The following is a 22,106-nucleotide window of genomic DNA, read 5'->3' as shown; positions in this document are numbered from 1 at the left end:
TCTTATTGTAAAGAAACACGATGACCCCATTTTGTGTTGTGAAGATAACCGCTCTCGGTCTCGGGGACGGAGGGTCTGGGCAACCGTTGCCTGGTTGGGGTGGGAGGCTGCGGGCGTCGAGGGCAGAGACCAGGGGCCGCGTGAAAGTCCGCCTGGACTCAGAGGCCTTGAACAACCGTGGATCTCCCTGGTCGGGGCTCACGTGGCGGCTGATGGACGGCTGGCATGGCCGGGGTCTCCGGGAGGTGCCTGGCCTGGGAGCCTGGGTGCCCCGAGGCCGTCCCCTCCACGACCCTGCACCTCGCACCCAGGACCGTGTTTTCCTGTGAGTTTAAGTATTTGGCGGAGTCGTGTCCCACGCATGCTCACTTGTTTGCTGAGTCCCAGGAACACTCAAGTCAGAGGAGTGGCCACATCCCCCAGCTATTGACAAGAACACCAGGGGACAGTCCTGCCCTCAGGTCATACAAACCCCTTTATTAAAAACAAACCTATTCACACCTACTGTGTGCTGCTCCAGGTGCTGGGCTCTGTGGGGACCCCAGATAGGAGCGTGGCCCCGTGGGGCTCCATCCTGTGGGTGCCCCCGGCAGCCACAGCGCAGGGTTCCCTGGGCTGTATTTGGGTTAGCCCTCAGCGCTCTGGGGGGAAGGAAAGCCAGATGAGCACGACGGGGAGCCCAGGCAGAGGGGCGCTTAGAATATCAGGGGGCCGCTGGGGGGCAGTGGTGATGGTGACACTAGCAGGGAGCTCAGGAGAGGGGGCTGGGCGCGCAGGGGCAGGAGGATGCGAGGCCCTGGGTGTGCATGAAGGGTTGGCGCCGGCCTGCGAAGCCCCTGGGACGGGCAGGAGTGAGCGTGGACCTTCTGAAGGCCTCAGGCAGACGGCTGGCAGGCCCGGCAGGACGCGAGGGAGCGAGCCCCGCAGAGACTGTGAGTGAGGCCCACGTCGGGGCGGGACACGGGACGCAACAGTCCTTCCTGCCTGTCACCACCCGTGGGGGCTCTGGACCAGCACACGCGCTGCTGGCTCGCTCCCTACGTCCGCACCCCTCCACCCATGCGTTCATTCCCCCCACGACTGTTTATCGAGGGTGTATTATACCCCAGAGTGCGTCTCTGAGAGTGACCTGGGTGCGTGGCTCCTGCCCTAAGATCATTTACCACCTCCCGAGACAAACATGCCTGGGCACCTAACAAGTCAACGGAGGCCTGATCCCTGTGTGTGATGGGTGCCGGGGGAAGCAGGGTGTGCCGGCGGACATGCGGAGCCCACCGTGGTGGGGCTGCCGTCGGGACGGGGAGGGAGGACCGTCCCCGTCTGCTGTTTCAGCACCTCACAGACTCAGGGAGAGCGCCCCAGGCCTCGCAGGGACCCTGGACTTCTCTCTGCTGGGGCGCAGGTGCCGGGGGATGGAGTAGCAGCCGGTGAGGTCAGATCGCAGGGTGTCTGGGTGCTGTCCAGACGGGGGCAGCCCCGGGGTTTGGGGCCTGATGTCAGAGCAGGGGGTTTGGCCCGTGACATCTCTGCATCTGTATAGCGAGGGTGACACAGCATCATGACTGTTACCAGGAGCGAACGGGATGGTCCTGTGACACGAGCAGCCCGTGGCCCACAGGTAAACTGAGCAAGTTGTCCAGTTAAAAGGGGCCAGGAGCTGCCGGCGCCCACAGCACAGAGCAGGGCGCGGCATGGGGGCAGCGGGGGGAGCACCCGCACTCCGTGCTCCCCGAGGGCATCTCTGCAGGAACCTCCCCCCCCGGGGGCCCCCACCTCGCTGCCCACCCTCCATGGAGCCTCGCTGCCCGCTTCCTTGGCCGTCCTCAGCACACCTTGTCCCTGCAGGTGGATGGCTTGCTGGCAGGTGTGGCCTTGCAGGGGGAGGCTCGTGCCTGTGGGGTGAGCGTGGGGCCCGTGTGGAGGACGCCCCGAGCAGGAATAGACGCTGCTTGGCAGGAATAGAGCAGCGCATGCGCTTCCTCCCTCCACATCCCCTTTATTTCTCACTCCGTTCCAAGCTCAGGAGGAGAGGGGCCGTCACCCACTGGCTCCCTCGGCCCCGAGGACGTGGTGTCAGCAGTGCCACCACCTGCCCCCTCGTGGGCATCGTGACGACAGGGACGGCCGGGCAGCCGCAGCACATGCTCACAGGGCATGAGCGACACCCCAGCACCGTGCCGGTGGTTTCCTTCGGTCGTCTCATGACTGACCACAGACGGAGCGTTTCACACCTGGGAACTTTCATGCAAGCAAGTGGTGCAGGCTTGGGCCCGAGGTCACAGAGCTCGGAGCCAATGTTTGAACTCAGGGTCTTACGACTTATAATGAAGGCCTTGCCATGAGCAGCCACGGAGGAGGAAGGGTCTCGTGGAAGGAAGGGCAGGGCTGCCGAGTGGCTCGTGATGGCCAACACTGACCAAAGCCTTCCGGGCGATGGGCTTGCACAGGTGGCATCCGTACTGGGCCCCTGAGCCATGGAAACGCAGAAATAGGGTCCCTTCCACGGTCTGCACAATGTTAACACGACCCCAAGGGATCCGAGAACATGACCCTGATGCCCACCCGGGAGCGAGTCACCAGGGGGCCCGGCCTAGGAGCCCTCGGAGCTTCCGACCACGTAGGGAGCTCTTCACAGAGGCCAGTCCGTCAGCAACACGTCGGGTTTATGTGAAAATGTCTTAATGCTTCTCGTTGGCAACTTAGTTTTAGATGGACAGTTGTAAACATGCAGAATTTTCCTCTGAGAAGCCGGTTTTGGGGAGGCAGGTTTAAACGCCGATTACTTTTAAACCCTTGCAACTATTTCTTGGTTTCGAGAATAAGTAAACGGGCATCCTTTTGTTTAATTTGGAGTTGTGGACATGGGAGCCTGCTCGGGGCGTCGAGGGACAGGTCTTAGTCTTAACAAGGGAACAGAGGATTGTGGTCCCAGGCGGAGAGGACCGCACACCACCTGCTGGCCGCGTCCACCAGCCCGAGGAACAGGAGGACGCGGGACACAGGTGCTCACTGCTCCCTCCCTCTCACGCCAGCCTCGTGAGAGGAGGCCCCTCTGGGGTTTCTCATTCCTGTGCAGAGGGGGTCAGAGTGGGACCTGCGGCTTTGTTTTCTGATTAACATGTCTGAGCGGGACAATCCCCGGAGCAGACGCCGTGCCGCCCGAGCCCGACGGGTGGGCGAGGTGTGCGCAGTCCGCCAGCCGCGTCCCCGGCCCCCCACATGCCAGCCAGGCTTCCCGAAGTCCTCCGCAGACTTCCCTTCTTCCATCTCTCTGGCTTATTTGTCCGATTCTCTTTGATCGTGACACTCGCTTCTCAGGAAGGTGGCCAAGAAATAACGGTTCCAAGTCTCCACATGCTTCAGAGAACAATCCAGAACAGGCTTTTTTACTTGGACATGGGGTTGTCTCTCCTGTGCTGTTTCACGTGAGTGATGAGAGAAGCTGAGGGTGATGCACGACCCAAAGGGAGAGCATCCGGCACGGGGGCCACACCCGGGGTGCTGTGCGCTCGGGCTGATTGACGCAGCGGGTCCCCTGACCTGCCTGTGCTCGTTCTGAGGTATTTGTAGGTACGTGTGTGATGAGGGAAAATAGTCACATGAGACCCAAATGCTCTTGTTCGTCTCCAGAGGCTTTGTTCTAGCAGATTGCCAGCCCACCACGTGGGGATGTGACCCATGGCACCCCCGCTACCATCTGGGGCTCCCGGTATGGCCTGGGGACCCGCGCTGCCTCTCCTTGCCAGAGAGGTCTCCTGGTTTGCTTTTATTTCACGGTCCCCTGGTTGTTCCTCAGGTTCTCGAAACTGAGACATGGAGATGGCTCCCCCTCCCTGAACACCTCCGGATGCTCATCACAGGCGCTGTGTCGGGTTTGCTAAAAATCTCTTCCTCCTTCTGCGTCTGTGTCTGGGAGAGGATCACATGAGGAGGGCAGGGAGGGCAGGCAGGGCACAGCCGGCGCCCTCTGCTCAGCTGGAGGTGCTTCTAGGACGCCAGGGGGACAGCAAGGTGGCGGCGGTCCACGTGTTTGGGGAGCTCCGTGAGAACAGCAGGGCTCAAATGTACATTTTAGAGTCATCTTCCTGTTGGTGGCTGTCAAGGCCACAGTCCTAAGGCCCCCCAGGGAGGACAGACGGGCCCAGGTGCTCCGGTGTTGACAACCTCACTTCCCAGGCACAGGGGTCATGGGCAGCCCATGGGGCGCAGCCTTCAGCCACAGAAGTGCCTGCATGGTTGTGCATCCTCCGTGGGGGGCCCATGGCCTGACCCAGCTGAGGCAGCGCCGCTGTCGGGATGGGCCCCCGCCACCCAGTGTGCACCCCTCTGCAGGCCGACGGCACCTGTGTCCTGTCCGTGGACGTCTTCAGTAGACGCCCGAAGTCGGCGCTCACACAGCCACACCTAACGGGCACGCACAGCAAGTGATCTCTAATTAGGACTCTGCCATCACGGCTCCCACACCTCTGCACGGTCCTTATAATCATCTCCGAGGGATAGTTTGACATCAGTGAAGTAGAATCCACAGACTTTCAGCAATTAAGAATGGACTGATTTGAGTGGTCCCCCTTTGTCCTTGTGTTGATGACTCTGGCGTACAGACAGTGGCACGCTGGTGGGACGAGGAGGAAGAAACACGCACAGCCGGGGAGAATGGGTGCCGTCCCCAACCGGAGCTCAGACGCTGCAGCTCGTCCTGAACTGTATGGCGTCAACCGAACTGTACTAGATACACAAATACATTCCACAATCTAAATAATAAAATACATATTCAACACCTAAAATGGGGGGGAGAAATTAATACAAAGATTATAAAATCAGATGGCATATATTTTTGGAGGAACCAAAAAAAAAAATAATAATGATAATGTACGTGAGTAAGAAATCACAAAAAAAAAAAAAAGGCTATGTGGAAGTGGTGTAGCAGTCTTGGCAGGAATTCAGACCCCACGACGCCTGGCGTTCACCACTTTTCAAGCAATCCTGCTTTCTAGTGCCTCTGCCAAGGAATGGCTTCCACTGGCTTTGGCATCGATTAGCACGTGGGAGAAAGCAAGGACGTCCGAAGGCCCCTGCACTGTCCCCAGGAACTCTCAGGAAGCCTGGAGTCCGAGGAGGGAGGACCACTATACCGAGCGAGGCTGGCAGGAGCGGTGAGGATGAAGAGAGAGGAAACCATGAGTAGAATAGAGTGTGTTTTGTTCAATGTCACTGGGCATGGGAGTGCTCGCCAAACTGGGAGCCTGACTTCTGGGTCCATTCTTAAAAAGCCGGATTTAATATCTGGCGCTGCTGAACCAAGCTGTGAAAGCACAGCCTCTGCCCCTCCATCCTTCCTTCCCCGCGTCCCTAGAGTGTTGGCAGCATCGGTGCTGGAAGACGGGCTTCCAGGGACCCCGGCAGTGGTTCAGTTCAGAGGGCCACACACATGCAAGGCGTTCGTAACACGGAGACGTTCCGAATGCATGGCCTTGTACCCCTGCCATGTTCCCCCCTGAACTATTATGAAACTGTTTTTTTCCGCATCCTGGGTCCCCCAGAATGACCAGCCAGGTCAGTGAGACTCAATCTTGGCGGTCGGCTGGTGCAGCTTGCCCAGTGTCCAACACGGACTGGACGTGGGTTTCACTGGACGTCTTCCCGAAGCATCTCAATCCCACCACTCAGAGAGCTGGGTCCCAGGTGGCGTGAGCCACTGTGGGGTCAGGGGCTGACCACCTCGGGCAAACCCAGAGCCCGGGCCCCCCGGCACCACCAGCCCCGCTGTGATGCCCATGGTGTTGGGCTGTTCTTGCACGTGCTGGGGACACAGCGCCCTTCACCATGGACACCGCGGTCTGGAGTCTGCCCAGACAACCCCTCTTCCCTCCAAACTAGTGATACGTCACATACGGCCCTCTGCCCTCTGAAAACTAGCACGTGATCCTGTTCCATTATCCATTGTTTTGCCGTCATTGCTTCGGCCAGTTACAGCGGGGCAGGAAACAGGGACTGTGGAGAAGACGCCACGGGCTCGAGGTGTCTTTAGAGCTAGTGCTTGGGTCCAGCACTTAGGCTGGCTCCCACCCGTCCTGGCTTGCGGCTCGGGGGAGCAGTCTCAGGTGTCCAGGTGCCTAGCTCTTCCCCAGAGGCAGGTGGCTCTTTGCATCATACATCAGATGGTAAAATTCTTAAGCTGTGCCAGCTGGACGGGCTCTGATGCAGCCACTGTGCCACAGAAGGAGCCACAAGCAAACTACCAACCAAGGGCACGGTATGTGCCAATAAAACTTTATTCACAAAGCAGGCTGCGGGCCGGAGTGGCCCCTAGGCTGTCATTTGCAGCACCCTGCCTGCGTGTATGCAAGGTGCACTGTGTTCGACGTCGTGCTGGGGCCTGATAGTGATTGCAGCCCCTGCCACAACCTGCGCCGCCGTCTTAGGATGCCTGTGTTCTGTTTACGAGGTATTCCCTTCGAGGCCGCCTCCATTCTTCACGTGTTATGTGCAGGTCCTGGGCTCGGGCTCCGTAAGCACTCTCCAATGTGATGTCGCTCTTGCCACGGGGGTGGGAGGGAGATGGGAGGCTCTGTGCTCTGCCGGAGGGCGTCTCAGCCTCTCTTGGGCCTACTAACCCAGCAAAGACCACAGCTGACCCGGGCAGAGCAGTCTCATCTGCGCCCTCTGCCCCTGGCCACACCCTTGGCCCCGCAGCTCGCCGGGCGGTCCGAGGGCCATCCCAACAACAGACGACAGGGGCAGGGGCATCGGCTGGTTCCATCACTTGGTTTTTCGAGAAGCCGAGAGGTCATTTCCTGAATACTCAGCTTGGAGGTATGAGCATGCGAGCTTTCACTCGTTACAATGGGTTTCATTTTAATCAGCGTCTTATTAATAGGAACTATGCTGACTGCACAGCCCAGGTTAAAGGAAAAGAGGAATCCGTGACAATAAACATATTTTATCTGACTCTCTCTGGCATATTCCCCCCATTAAAAAAAAAAAAAAAGGAAAACCGTGAAAGGTCTCCAAGGGAGGCATGCTGTCCTTGCTCAGGACTTGGGACCAGCACCTGCAGTGTCCCCACTACGTCGTCACGCTGTGCTGGCCACGTGGAGCTCTGCCCGGGGACCCTGTGCCTCTCCGGGCTGCTCAAACGCTACCCAAGTCAGAGGGCTGGCTCTCCGTTTCAGCCAAGGGTTGCTCTAAGAAATGCAGCGTCCCTAGTTATCTTAATAAATCATCCTGTCCCTGATATAAAAACGCAGTGCAACATATTTCGCCTAATCTTTTTATTGAAATTCATTCAGCTGTGTCTTCCCCGAAATGAACCACGGTAGGCATGTGCGAGTCTCCCTCTCTGTCCCGCATTGTTGCACCAGGTGACTTGGTGGGGCCCCCAGATGTGGTGAGAGGCTCTGAACAATTTACCTCTCCAAACGGCTATTCATTTCACAAATATGCTGAAGTACAAAAGCAATTCCTCAGAAATTCTTGAGAGCATAACACGCCACCTTCTTAAAAGGATCTGAAAACTTTATAAGGAAAACGGTGTCTAATCACTATTAACCCAGTCCCCGTGGATATAGTCTTGCTTTAAAAAAAAAAGAAAGAAAGAAAGAAAGAAAATAGCATCATGGCATAAGAAAAAAAAAATCCAAAAATAAGAGCATAGTGAACACAAAAAGAAAGCAGTTGCTCATCTGCTGTGGGCAGAAATGAGAAAGCAGGGTGTTAACAAAGTCTTATTATGTCTCCCAGGTTCAGGATGACGAGACAGGGGAGCGGGCGTCCTCCGCTCTGGGGCAGAATGAGGTTCTTTATGACTGTTCTCCTGCCCTCCCGGAGTAACTGCGGGTCCTGGGGCGGGAATCAGGTCCCCCTCCTAAGTCTTGGGTGCCCCGTCTGCGGCCCCCACGAGCGCATCCTGAGCGGACCCGTCATGCTCCACATCGACATACTTACTCCCACCGTTACCGCACGGGAGCTTCTGCATACGGCACCATGAAATTCTGTTTTCTCAAGATTAATCGAGTCATTCTTCTCTTAGGTATAATACGTAATCATCAATAAACGAAAGTAGGTGACATTACAGAGTATGGGAAAATAAGTGGCTAGTTTTCCGATGACACAAAGTGCCGCCGTGTTCCCTCCAACGTGTTCTTTTCATTAACCATCTCCACGGCCCCGGCAGAGGGATGTTCGTGAGCGGGCTGGACTACCCGAGGCTCCGCTCGCGGGTGGTTTTCTCCTGTTGCTAAGCCGGGGGTGGGTGTGAGGACCCGTATGGATTTCTCCAGGGTGGGCCTCAGTCGCTTGTGCCCGGCCCGCCCACCCCGCTGCGGAAGACCCGGGCGTCCCCGGCTCCCCTCCCCTGCGACCTCCTCCGGTGGTGCCCGAGGGAACGCTGTCCTCCTCGGCTTTGCTGTCAGGGCTCCGGGGGCTGAGTGAAAACCAGACAAAGGTCATGGAAGGCAGCGGGCGTCACGCAGGTCACCGAGGACCGGCGCCGGACGCGTGTAGAGAGCATGCTTGGCCCCGGCAGCCCATGCTGGTGCCGGTGCCACCGTCCCCAGGAATCCATCCCGGCCGCCTCGTTGTCCGCGACGCCCTGCATGCCAACCCGCACGCGGTGTCCACTCTCTTATTAAGATGCCACTGTTTGCACTTTCCCCTCGAATAGTCCCCCAATTAAGTAATCAACTAATATTTAATTCCGATTGGAAATTGGAGCTTTCCGCTTCCATCCCTCATATGGTACCTGGGCCCCGTAGCTTCCTCGTCCTCAGAACGGACGTCTTTCCGTCTTCAAGGAGTCTTGCAGCTACTGGTTGAGGACCGTGCGCCATGCGAGGTGTCGCCGTGCGTTCAGGCCGGATGTGCCCGTGCGGCCGCTCACTGCTCTCCTGTCTCGCTGTGTCGCACGCGTGTGGAGCCCACCCAGTCCCCGGCCCGGGGGGCACAGCATCAAGTGGCCGCCACGTACCTCGAACAGCACGTTGTTTTCATTTCTATGACTTGATAAAAAGCCTTGGTGCACAGTCGTGAGTGTTTAGGTTGCATTAGTCTCAACAATTCTCAGCCCGTTTCAACCTATTCCCTGCGTGCCGTGAGGAGCGCGTAACTCGAAGAGGCTCAGCGGAGGCGACCCCGTCGTGGGCGGTTGGGGCGGCTCCAGCGAGAAGCAGGTGCAGCCGGCCCCCGGCCGAGGAGCACGGAGGGCGCCCCCACATTCCCAGCACCCGCCCTGTCCCTGCGGGGCCCCTCACTTCCCCCAACCCAGAGGACCCAACACCACACCGCCCGCCAAACCATGGGACATTTCGCTTTTGCTCCCCCCCACGGAGGAGACACGGCGTCTGCCCAATGGAGACGGTGGCCGGGGAGGCAGGGGCACGTTCCAGCCTTGACCCTGACCGGCTCCTTGAGTCGCTGGGTGGGGTGGGTCCAGCCGGGACGTGGGGCTGCCTGTTGTATGCTCCCTCTGGCCTAATGTCTCGGCATTTGGTGGGGCAGTGACGCCCTGGTCCTCAACCTGGCTGGTGGCCAGGCTGTCCCTCAGGGGGTATCCCTCACCACCCGCAGCCGCGCCGTTGGCTGCGTCCCCCCCTGGGGAAGAGGAGGCAGTGCTGGAGCGGCGGGGGCGGGGGGGCTGCACGCGCTCCCAGGGAGGTCGGGGCCAGCAGCGTGGCGCAGAGGCCACAAGGACGCGGCACTGCACAGGGGCCCCGGCACAGGGCTGGCCGGGCGGCGACGTTCAGCTCAGGTCAGCGTCGAGGCCGTCGTGACGGCGTTTGTGCGGCAGCCACGTTGCCGCCGTGGTGGGTGAGATTTTCTCTCTCGCCCCAAACATCTAAACCCTCACATGTAAGTCACCACACGCAGAGATTTTCCTTGAGAATTAACGGGGAAATATGCAGACTTTCCCTGGCACATATGAACGTGTGCAGAAATTTTCTAGACCTCCTCTTGGGGACGGTGTCCATAGCAACAGCAGGCTCTGCTGCGAAGGAATTCTCAATTAGCACAGAACACACGACGCCGGGAATCACGTTCCCCTGCACACACTGTTCATTTTCACACGGGCTCCAAGGTATTTTTTACTTGATGACATTATGCGATATTAGTATAATTTATTTTTAAGCTGCTTATATTTATCACGCGCAGGACGTTGGTCCTGACACGTACTCACCCGGCAAGCTGAGGTGTCACGGGCAGGTGTGGGCTGCAGGCAGGTGCGGGGCGGGGACAGGCCGGAGACGGTCAGCGCCGTCGTCATGACCCTGCCCGTGACCCTGCCCGACCCAGGCCTCCGTGCTATAGGGTTGAATTAACCAAATCTCTAAAGTGTGTTTATGTGGAAAAATATATATACATACGCACACACTTCAGCGAATATTGTCGAGGAAGCGTGCCAACAGCGGGACGGCGAAGCAGGGACCTCCTCTGCAGTAAAAGGCCCAGAACGGGGATCTGTGTCGTTTGGCTCTGCGCAGTGTCTGGGCAAAGCCAGAACCACGGGCCCGGGGCCTGGGCCTGGGTCGGCCGAGAGCACACGCTCCCCCGCGGATCCCCCGGATGCCTGGCTCTGAGCCCCGTGGGCAACTCACCTACAGAAATTTAACTTCCCCAACATACACGTGGGTCCCCGGTGGCTCTCAAGCCCGGGAGCAAACGCCGCTTCTCACCACTGCTCCGAGGTGTTGGTCAAGCCCTCTCGCTCACCGGCCAGGCCCGCATCTTGCACAAACGAGCAGGATTCCTTAAACGGGAGGCCTGGGGGCTCGGGCCAGTCCCCCCAGCGGAGGTGTGGGCACGGGCCGGCTGCGACTCAGGCGACACGAGGACGCCTCCCGGGTACGTGACTTCAGAGAGGCCACGGCCGCCCATGGGCGAATGTGAGTCTCGTGGGTCTGGCAGCCGGGAAGCACGGAGGGGTTTGGAAACCAGAAAGGTTCTGAGAGCGACCCTCCCGCCTGAGGTCAGGGGCCACGGCGCCTCCAAGCTCCCCCCGTGAACTGCCCCCCACCCCCCAAGCGTGATCTCCTCTGACGCTCCAACAGCCCCGCGGTAGAGGGGGCGCTCTATGCCCGGGGCAGCTCACAGCTAAGGCGTAATGAAAACTCCGTGCTACCTATATTAAAACTGGGCTCAGAGGCGCTAAGCACCTGGCATGCGGTCACGCAGTTGCTCGAGCAGCACGCAGGTCCCTGACACGGAAGCGCTCACACCTGGGCACGCTGCTCACTCACCTGCCCGCGGGCGACGGAGAGGCTACTACGTTGGCGTGTTTTTCACAAACCTTGGATGGGGAGCTCGCTTTCTTCAAGGCCGATGCAGACACACACTCAGGATGTATAAAATATCAATCAGATTTAGTCGGGAATTATTTTAAAAGCATGAGGGGTCTGTGTCCCGCCGCGCTGGGGGCCAGGCAGGTGTGCGAAGCGCGGAGCGGACCCCTCGCCCCCGGCTGACCCGCCTCAGTAGCTCTGCGTTAGTCTGTGTGCCGTCGCCCTACTTCTCTCTTCTTTGTTATCAAGAGTGCGGCATGTGTCCTATCACATCAGGTCAACATCTCATCTTAGGTTCTTGTGCAAATATGAGACTTTTTTTAAAAAAGATTTATTTACTTATTTGAAAGAGAGAGTGAGTGAGGAGGGAGCGGAGGGGCAGAGAGAGAAGCAGACTCTCCACGGGGCAGGGACTCCCCCGCACCCCGACACGGGGCTCGATCCCGAGACCCTGAGTTCAGGACCTGAGCCAAACTCAGGAGTCAGACGCTCCAGCGACTGAGCCCCCATGCGCCCCTCGAGGCAACATGTTTTTTACTTCCCTGGTGTGAGTTTGAGCAGGATGGACACGGGGAGACCAATGGGTGCGGGCTGGTTGAGAAGCAAGAGTGAATGTCAAGGCCAGACACAGGGCGGGTGAAGGAGAGAGGACCAGGGGCACTCGCGTCCGGCCCTAGAGAGCCGGGCTAGGCCTGGAATCCCATCGTCTCTTTTGCGTACCTGCAAGTCTTTTAACATTTTTTTTCTCAAACTTGTCTTTCCTTTGAAGCTCCCGTCTTGCTGGGCCTCTCCTTCTTCTCAATATTTTTTTATCTAAGTTCTCAGAGGCTCACGTCTCCCTGCCATGCGCGTGGGCACAGGGTGTGGTGGGAGCAGAGACCCCTCTGGCCCTTGCGGTCAGGGATCCCAGCAGCCGGAGACCCCGAGCCGCCTTCGTCTGTGGACGGTGTGCACCGTTCACTGTTCCGGGCCCAGCAGGCCTCGGGGGACAGTCCTTGTTCTGGGGTGATTTCTCCCAGACTGGCTGCTGCAGTGAACCCTTCCCGGTTTCCTGAACTGCTTTGAGTCAAAGGCTGGACAAGATTTTCCCCCCTTGATCCCGCTTTTCCTCTCTTCCTTGAGACACAACGTGGAAAAGCCGCGTGTCCTGGTCGTGGCCGGCCCCCCGGTGATGCCAAGCCCTGCGGCAGCCGGCAGGTCAGCCCGTGTGACAGGTGGTGCTGCCCCTTGTTGCTCTCGGCTCTGTGCAATCCCCTTAGGCTCCAGTATTTCCTGTCTGTGCTAATGGGCAAACCTGCCCACTCAGTTCCCGGAAAAAAATAAAGTGCTATAATTTAAACACATAAACCAACAGTGCGGGTCTCACTGAGAGCCGTGCAGGCACCTTGCCTCCCAGCCCCGGGGGCTCGGCGCTGCGCCGTCCACCTGCAGGGCCACGTCCTCTGACCCGGGGTAAGCGGCAGGTGACGGCTCTCCTCTTTCCACCCTTTGTTAGCATATTTTAATCAGTGCTCTCCGCGGAGCAAAACGGAGGAGTGAGCGAGTGTCTGCACTCCACACTAGGCGACAGTGAGCTGGGAGCCGGGGAGCCGGGAGGTGTGAGAACAGCGTTTCGTGCAGAAGGGTCTGCGCACAGACGTGTGGGACATGAATGTGAGAAGCCTGTTTTCCTTTGCACCGATTCTCTCAAGGTTATTGTTTGGGGATCTGTTTCCCACGATCCTTTCGGGGGCTTTTTTGTGCAAGCTGTTGGTTTCCTAATTTCCTATCGCGGCTACTTAGGACACATGCACAAGAGAAAGCAGACAGGACCAAAATCGGAGCATCCAATCCTCCGGCAGACCCGAAAGCTGAATGTTCCGTGGTCCTCGGGCACTCGGTGGATCCCCTGACAAACAGCTCAGGAAGGTCCTGAGGGTCTAAGAGGATGAAGCTCACACGTGTGCCCGTCGTGTAGCAATGACCACGTCGGCCGAAGTGTTATGTCGGTGAAACAGAAGGACACGCGGGAAGCAGGTGTTGGACCTCTGGGAAGGCGAGGAGGCATCTGCCTTTGTTTCTGATCGTTAGTGCTTGCGATGGGCCGCCTCGGGGTGCTGGGCCACAGCCCGCGGTCCCCATGGTCCCCACGGTCCCCGGCAGCTGCGTGTGCTCCCTGTGCATCCACGACCTCTTTTACTCGGTCCCCTCGTGGGAGGTGCCGTGAGGCCTGCGGCAGGTGCCCGGCTCTGGGTGTGGTCCCCGCACGCCCACCGTGGACCTTCCCGAGGGCTGGTGCCACTTACCGTCGGCACAGCGTGGAGGCGCAGACGGAGGCCTTGTAGAGCCCCCCGCCCCGTGCTCCCCGCGTGACTGCACGCCTGACCTGTGCCAAACCCGACCGTTGCACCACAGCTGTTTGTTTTCACAAAGGTGAGCGATCGTACCTTAACCGGGGAGGTTGCTGGGCCAGGTAATTGCTTGTTGCAGGAGCTGCCCTGGCTTGGTAGGACCTTGAGCAGGACTGCTGGCTTCACCCTCTGGATCCCATGAGTAGGGCCGCCTCCCCCTTGTTGTCCACCGTGAATGTCTCTAGTTGTCGACTAGTCTAGAACACGGCCAAGCGCCTGGTTCAGGACAGTCCAGCGTAACCGTGTGCTTGACCCCTGCCTTGATGGCGGACATGTCAGCCTCCTCCACTGTGTGACTTGGGACGGGTCAGCGTGGTTGAAGGTCGAAGTCCCGTTCCTTCACGTTCAGACGGTTTAGCACATTGTTGCAATGGCAACGTCGATCTCGTGGCACATAGGCCATGAGAAGAGGAAGCGGAAGCAGCACGTTTATTTTTTTTTTAAGATTTTATTTATTTATTCATGAGAGACACACAGAGAGAAGCAGAGACACAAGCAGAGGGAGGGGCAGGCTCCATGCAGGGAGCCCGATGGGGACTCGATCCTGGGACTCCAGGATCGTGCCCTGGGCCAAAGGCAGGCGCCAAACCACTGACCCACCCAGGGATCCCAAGCACGTTTATTTATTACGATATTATCTGCCCCCCTAAGTGGTAGGGAGACTGTGCTGCCTTCCTCTCTTGCTTCCCCATGACTGTAGGTAAGTCACATGAGGAGGGAACGCCGCCACCCCAACACGGCTCTACCCACCTCCTTGAGTTGGTATGAAGAAAGCGCTCAGTTGTGTACACCTGCTGTGAGCTCAGGGTGTGTCCTCAGGAGGCCTGCGGGGTGGCCAAGTAGGACAACACAGTCACCTCAAGGATAAGCAGTAGGAGCTGAACGATCTCAGGCAGTGACGGGAAAGATCCGGCCAGGTGGCAGGGGGCCGGGCAGGGGCCCAGGAGCTGCCGAGGTCATCCTGGTGCTCAGACTCCCGGGAGGCCTTGAGGTTTCACCAGCTTGTCCACAGGGTTTGAGTTCCTCTCCCCAGAGGGCTATCCTCTGACCCCTGCTCCAGGGCACAGCAGGTGTATTCCCGGAGGGTCACGGGACCCCGTTCTGGGGGAGGCCTGCCTCCTTCCTCGGGGCCTCCGTGTGGATCCCACCAGGCAGCCCAACCCTTACGGGCACCAGGGAAGGCCGTGAAGCCCCACAAAGCGGGAATCCAGGGCAACACTGTTGATCGGCTCTTCCCCACGGGGAAATACCCAACGCCAGCAGGCTTTGAGAATGACAGCAACACGGGGAAGGGCGAGAGGGGGCGAGAGACAAGACACGGGCAGGTAAGTGATGGCTATAGGATGAGTTAGGAAGAGGCAAATCCCGGTGCACCCCCCTCTGTGTGTCACAGAAACAATCCAGAGGGGGGAGCGGGCTGGTGGCACCGTGGAGCAGAGCAGGAGCGCAGAGGGTGGGAGGCACTCCCGCAGCTGCAGGGCCGTGAGGTTTGCAGGCGGGATGAGCACGGGGAGCCCCGAGCAGACAAGATAGGCCTGGGCAAGATGCAAGGGTGGATCTGCAGGCCTGCCTGCCTCTGGGGGTGCCACCTGCAGACCCAGCCCTGCACCCCATGCTCCTGCATCCACCCTCGGGGCCCCGCAGCCCCGTGCAGCCGGCAGCTCCAGAGGGAGACGGTCCCCTAGAAAACTGACAGTAAGTGTCTATGTCCAAGAGGCTGATCCAGGGCGTCTGCTGAGGATGCTGGTCCCTCCTGGGGGTCCCTGCCGGGCACGCAGCCGGGGGACAAAGCCATTCCCAGCCACATGCACATCTGCAATTCGGGCCCATCATCATCTGTAGAAAGGAATGAACACTGATGTCACAGGAGCTGCATCCAGCTTGCTGACACGGCACATCGCGGTGGTTAAAAACCAAGGCCAATCAGTGAGCATCATATTTTATTTAGGATCAAGCACTCATTTTAGATTCTCAAAATATGTTGAAAAGCCAACCTTGCCTATGTCGTAAGAGATCTTCACTGTAATTAAGGGAGACCTTGAGCTCACTCAAAAGCGATCACAACGCCCCCCACCCCCGCCCCGCGGCACCACAGACAAACCTGCGGTGTGAACCGCAGGAGGCTGAGTGGAGGCGCCCACCTTGGGGCCCGGCCTCAGGCCCCCACCCCCTCCAGTGGTGAGGTTGCCCACAGATAGGAGAAGGGAGGAAGAGCGGGGCAGATAAGAGCCTTCAGTCACGTGTGTGCCACACGTTAGCTTCACTCGACGTTACAAATCCTTTCTTCGGAAAAAAGGAAAGAAAAGAAAAACCTAGGAGGGCCTGTACTCTAACCCCTGCAAATAGGATGATCCAAGCAATGCAGTGGCTGCCACCAGAGAAGGAGCCCTGGGGTGTAAGCCCGCGGGAGGCTGTGGGGCTGCGGCAGAGGGCGCCGTGGGAACTTACAGAGCCCTGGGTGCTCCGGTCCTGGGGGTGGGGGTCCTGGGGGTGACGGAAGGCAGCCCACAGCCAGGGCCGGGGGGCGTTGCAGCTTGTGAAGTCAAGGATAGTTTGTCCTACAAGGTACTGTTTGCCTTCTTCTAAAGCACGATACACTGATTTATTTTGAGAACGTCATGACCTGCGTGTGATAAACAGGAGCATCGCACAACAAGGCAGCCCCGGAGCCGGGGGCACAAGTAGACATACATATTCATGGGCACTTGCTGAATAAAAGCATCGAGAGGGAGAGGGAAACCACGGATGTATGACAAATAATAATAAAAGAAAATCTTTATAAGTGAAAGGTCAAACAAAGCACCTGAGGTCTGAGACTCCACGGGCAGCGAGTAGTTGAGAACGCATCCCGCGAGCCTGGCGCCTCCCGCGTGGGAGGCAGGGAGACGGGTGGGCTTCTCCAAGCCGGTCGTGATTGTTCCGCCGCCGCACGTATGAGACGTTTTGTGTTTTACGACTTATGAAATGCCAGGTGAACGGACGTGGAAATGATAAGATGGAGACAGAGTGGGGTAAGCAGGTGACACGGAGCGGTGATCTGGGGATTGGGCTTCTTTCTGGGGTCGGATCTGCTTTGCGTATTTTTTGACCACGCACTACTCGTCCACCCGTGTCCTTAAGTGACTACTATGCACAAATACAAAATTTATATTATTGGGAATATTGATGCTTAAAATAATATAATCCTACGTATTAATTTGCGGTCCAAATCCATATCCCTTACTATGCAGATTGGTTTAACATCCCCATCATTTCAGTGCACGCTCTGTTGCCACAACATGAAGGGTCTCTCACGCTCTCTTATTCACACGTCTGTGGTGCGTGTGTAACCTCGGGAGCCCTGGGGCTTCCCTACAGTCTCTGGTGATCCTGGCCCACAGGCACTTCAATGGCTCTTAATTTCAGTATTTCCTCATTAACACAGAGAAGTCTTGGGCACCCGAGGGGTCTCAGTCAGTAAAGGATCTGCCTTGGGCTCAGGTCGTGATCCAGGGGTCCTGGGATCGGGTCCTGCGTCAGGCTCCCTGTTCACGGGGTCCTGCTCCTCCCTCTGCTGCTCTCCGGCCACCTGCTGATGCTCTCGCTCAGTCTCTCTATCAAATAAATAAATAAATAAATAAATAAATAAATAAATAAATAAATAAATAACCTTAAAAAGAGAGAGAGAAGGCTTCTAAGCACGGGACCCTAAGAAATAGGATCATGCTGACCAGTTCCTTCTTTATTCTTAGAAACCTGAATGAGGGGGATCCCTGTAGGGCTCAGCAGTTTGGCACCTGCCTTCAGCCCAGGGCATGAACCTGGAGACCCGGGATTGAGTCCCACGTCAGGCTCCCTGCATGGAGCCTGCTTCTCTGTCCACCTGTGTCTCTGCCTCCCTCTCTCTCTTTGTGTCTCTCATGAGTTAAAAAAAAAAAATCTTAAAACCCTAATGAGGGTCAAATGTAAACAGGAACTGTAACGAGTGCAATCTCTATGTCAAGAAATACTAGACGGGGGCTTAGATCGCATCCCCTTCTCTCTGGGACAAGCCCAACTGCACGGGGGCAAGGGAAAAAAGGAAATGAAAAAGAGAAATCCTGAGTCTGGAAACAGACCTGCGGGAACGGGGCAAGGTGTTTGTGGCGGGGCGAGTCAGAGGGAGGTGTCCGCGGGCTCATTGCCACCCCTGGGCTGGACGTGAAGCTACTTCAACGCCTCGCTGTTTGGGCTCCAGTGGGGACGCTAAACAGTAGGACTTTGTGAATCAAATTCAATCCCACTAACGTTTCTGAGCGCTCATTATGCTCTGAGCACTGAGTGAGGCGCTCGGGGTACCATTATGAGTAAGATTTATTCTGTTTGGGGCTTTGAGAAATGCACAGGGCTAAAAATAAGAACATAAATAACCATGATAACAGATAGACCGCGCCGAGCAGGGGTGAGGAGCGTGCGCAGCGATGGTTACAGCAGTCCACAGCGACGGGGAGCCCTCGCGAGCACCAGGGGAGGGTCCACGCCGACTCGCTGCTGCAGGTAGTGACCGCGTACGGCCGGCCCTCAGGATGGGCCCAAGCTCAAGCGCTCGAGAAGCACGGGGGGGCGTTTCAAGTCCCAGGACCAGCTCGAACAAGCACGAGCAAGATGGAACGGTCGGTGCCGAGGCCGGGCCGAGCACCAGGAGGCTGAGCCTGATGGTGGCGTGGGGGGTGCTCGAGCGGGAGGGTGGAGGCAAGCAGAAGGCTCCACGGCTGTAGCTCAGGAGTGTGGGCTCCGGGGTAATGGGGACAGTTGATAAGGAAAAGAATCCACGGAGATGAGAGGCACCGCCTGGGACAGGGTGCAAGCTTGGTTGAAGGGCCTGCCGAGCCCAAGGAGGCCTGGTGAGCGCCGCTCCGGGAGCCGCTGGGAGAGGTGTGAGGGCCACAGCGGCCACCCTGCACTCCGTGGGCCTCTCCTGACACACGCGTACACACCTGGTAACAGCCAGCGTCTGCTCCTCTGGCCCTTGTCTGTGTTATGATGGAGACGGTCATTTCACTCATCGTTTTCTTTCACAGCGAAATCTTGTGCTCACTGTCTACTGCTGGGTAACAAATTCCACCCATATTTAGTGACTTGAGAAACATGCCCGTCCATTATTATCTTGCCACGTCTGGGGGGGCGGGGATGGTCAAGAGTTCAGGCACCATTTTGGTGGACCCTCTGGTTCGGGATCTCTTAGGGCAGCACCGTCACAAGGTCCCAGCTCACTCCCTGGGCACTGCCAGAGTTCAGTCCCCCCCACCCCGCCCCGCGCCATTGGACGGAGGCCCCCCTCCCTCCTCCCTGACTGTTGGCTGAGGCCAGCCTCTGCTCCTTGCTGAGTGGCCCCACCTGCAAGCGTGCAAGGAGAGCCAGGGCAGTGACCAGCGGGCGGGACTCTCCATGCAGACGTCACATCCCCGTCAGCCTTACCCTTATTTCCTGAGCAGGCCACTGGGCCAGGTTGCCCGAGGGCAGGGCATTCCACACGGTGAACACCGGAGCTGAGGGGCAGCAGGAACCATGGTGAATGCCCACCACTTCCTTTGAGGGCAGAAATGGAATTTTCTGTCACCTTCCCTCTCCATCTCTAGCAAAGTGCCTTGCGTGTCAGATAGTAGGCTGTCAATACGCTACCTTCTTTGTTCACTGATTTGCCTCTGCCTGGACTCTTGTCTCCCCAACTTCCCACACCCCTGGCACCGACGCTGACTTTTCCCTTTTCTGATCAATCCTGACCTCCTCTGAAGTATCCAAATACCCACCCCTTTTTCTTGCTGCTGAATGCTGCAAATTTTAGGATTCCAGACTCTGGTGAAACCAGTTTTCTATGCAGAGTGACTACCTCAAGGAAAAGTGGTTGGCAGTTGCAGGTGATGAGCAGAATTGCAGCCAGTTTCACATAGCTAATTCCACAACTTCAGACGCAGGCCTGTGTCTGTACCCCCACCCCCAGAAAAAGGTGATGACAGAGGTGTCGGATCACTGCTGATGGGTGCCGCTCCCTTGCGCGGGCAGGGCGTCCTGCTGCCAACCAGATTGCCTATCAGCAAATCTAACTGGCTGGCAACCCTCATCAATCAACTGATTGCTACTCAGGGCAAAGAGAAGTGAGGATTGGCATCCAGGAGCATCACAGCCTTAAAGGTTTGAGAAAAGCATCGGCAGTTGGGGATGGTGGATGTTTCTTCAAAGCAGAAGTATTCCAGCTGGCTTGGAGTGTGTGAAAACTCGGAGGACACCTACCTGCATTGCTCCCAACAGCAGCGACGGGGTTGTGCTAGGAGCAAGCTCACTGCTCACGCATACCGCTCGGGACTCTGGATTCTCACGGTGACTTTGCAGGGGCCAGGCTGAGGCATCCCGTGGTCTCTGAGGTAGCTCACTATCAGACCACCCGGGCTGCATCTTGATCAGGAGGATGGACAGGACCGGCTCGCATGGTGCCAGCTGCAGCTTCCCCTGGATGCTCATCCGCCCCAGGCAGGCCTGGGTCCCAGGCAGAGAGGAGATTGCTTCGGGCGGCGGGCCATGGAGGCTGTGTGGCACAGCGTGTCTAAAAGCCACTGATTTTATTCTCAATCATAAAATGCTCTTCCCTTTCCATCTGGGGAAACCCAGTGAGGTTGCCTGGCTTTCTGAAAGGTTCAAAAAAAAAAAAAAAAAAGTAAAAGCCTGACCCCTGTGTGAACCTGGGCTATGTGAATGGCATTACGACAAAATCGCAGTGCGGTATTTCTGAAACTCTATGACCCCACGAGCCTAAGTATTGATTTTTAAGTTCCAACAAAGCATTTTCACACAATAATCCTATTAATATAAATGCTATAATATTTATATGCTAGACATTGGGGTGGGGTGGATATTTTTCTTCATTTTCTGGGATTAATTCTAAAAAAAAAAAAAAAATCTGAACTATTCCCAAAACAAACAAACAAACCAAAAAACATTCTTGGCTAATTACGGGGGAGCACCAGTCAGAATTTCTGGCATGTGGTCCTGCTTTAAGGACCAGGACAAGAAATGTGATGACTGAGCTCATTTTCCACAGCATCAGTTGCTTATGTAAAACTTGAAAGAGAGAGAGAGAGAGAGAGAGAGAGAGAGAGAGAGAGAGAGAATGAGAATGCTCTTTAAATGACTCTTGGAAAAATAAACAAATAACTTTATCTTACCTCTCATGTCATTGGCCTTCCCCACAAGATCAAACCATGCTTGCTTTAGCCCATTGCTGGTACTTCCTCTGGGACCAGGGCCAACTGAAGCAACTCCATGGGTCTCAGTTTCCCTGCTGGTAAACTGGTCCCCGGTGCTACTGAGCATTTCATGGGATGCTCTATTATATTTCCCATGCGTGTGTGTGTGTGTGTGTGTGTGTGTGTGTGTCTGTGATATGGTGTTGACAGTATTTGATCCTCGCAACATGCCAATTAATAGGTGCTATCATCCCTTTTGATCATCACCTCCATTTTACATTTGAGAAAAATAAGATACGAAGAGATTGAGAAACATACCCAACCCTCTGACTTTTGATTGCCTGAATCTTTTCCAGAAATTTTTCCAAATGAAGCAGCTCAGTAAACATCTAGAAGCAATGGAGTGCCCAGGTGCATGAATGGGCAGATGTATAAACAAATGGCCAGCAGAAAACGATGGAACCATACGTGTTAACTTAATTCAAAACATGGAAGAGCTGCTGGGCCCAGTGGGGCCAACAAGCTGAGTCCATTGGTAGTGATATCAACACCATTGAGGAAGCCATCTGGTCAGGCCACCGTGGAGCATTGCAGAGATTCCTCTAACGGGGCAGCCTGCAGAGTGGAAAGTAGGAGCCGAGACCCATTCCCCATTCCTGGAACATTTTAATGACCACTAACAAATCTTAGAAACAAAAGATAAAGATGCCCCTGGCAAGAAAAAGAGCACCCTTTATCCTTTGCTCTTTCTACAGTGAAAACCGGTACTGGAATGCCTTTACCGAGAATCATTCTACATATTGTAAAATTGCTCCATGAAGAGTATATAATCAATGTATCCCCAGGGTCGTGCCACTCCCACCATAATCTAATGCTAGAAAGGCTCAGTACTCCAGAAAGAGGCCCCATGTCCATGAGCTGTCATTACCCTATCCTCCTCCCACAGCCTTGGTAACCACTAACCCACTCTCTGTCTCTGTGGGTTTGCCAATCATGGACAATTCCCATACTTGGGATCAAATGGCATGAATTTCTGTGACCAGATTTTTCTCATTTTGCATAGTTTCTGAGGTTCATCCTTGGCCTAACATGTATCAGGTCTTCATTCCTCTTTAAGGATGAACAGTATCCATTGTATGCATATTCCACAGTTGATTTATGCCTTCATCAGTTAACAGCATTTTAAGTTTTTCCTCACGCTTTGGCTATTATGAATAATGCTTCTGTAGACATATATGTACGGG

The 22,106-nt window shown here is 56.4% G+C and overlaps 1 protein-coding gene across 26 annotated transcripts in view; it reads left to right on the top strand.

The window, feature by feature from the left end:
* Nucleotides 1-22,106, top strand: part of MYT1L (myelin transcription factor 1 like) — a 404,498-nt gene that overhangs the window by 174,524 nt on the left and 207,868 nt on the right. The window lies entirely within an intron of this gene.

The sequence above is a fragment of the Canis lupus genome, chromosome 17, assembly GCF_003254725.2.
Source record: "Canis lupus dingo isolate Sandy chromosome 17, ASM325472v2, whole genome shotgun sequence".
NCBI lineage: Eukaryota > Metazoa > Chordata > Mammalia > Carnivora > Canidae > Canis > Canis lupus.
The sequence above is the reverse complement of the archived record's forward strand: the minus strand, read 5'-3'. Positions and strand labels throughout refer to the sequence as shown.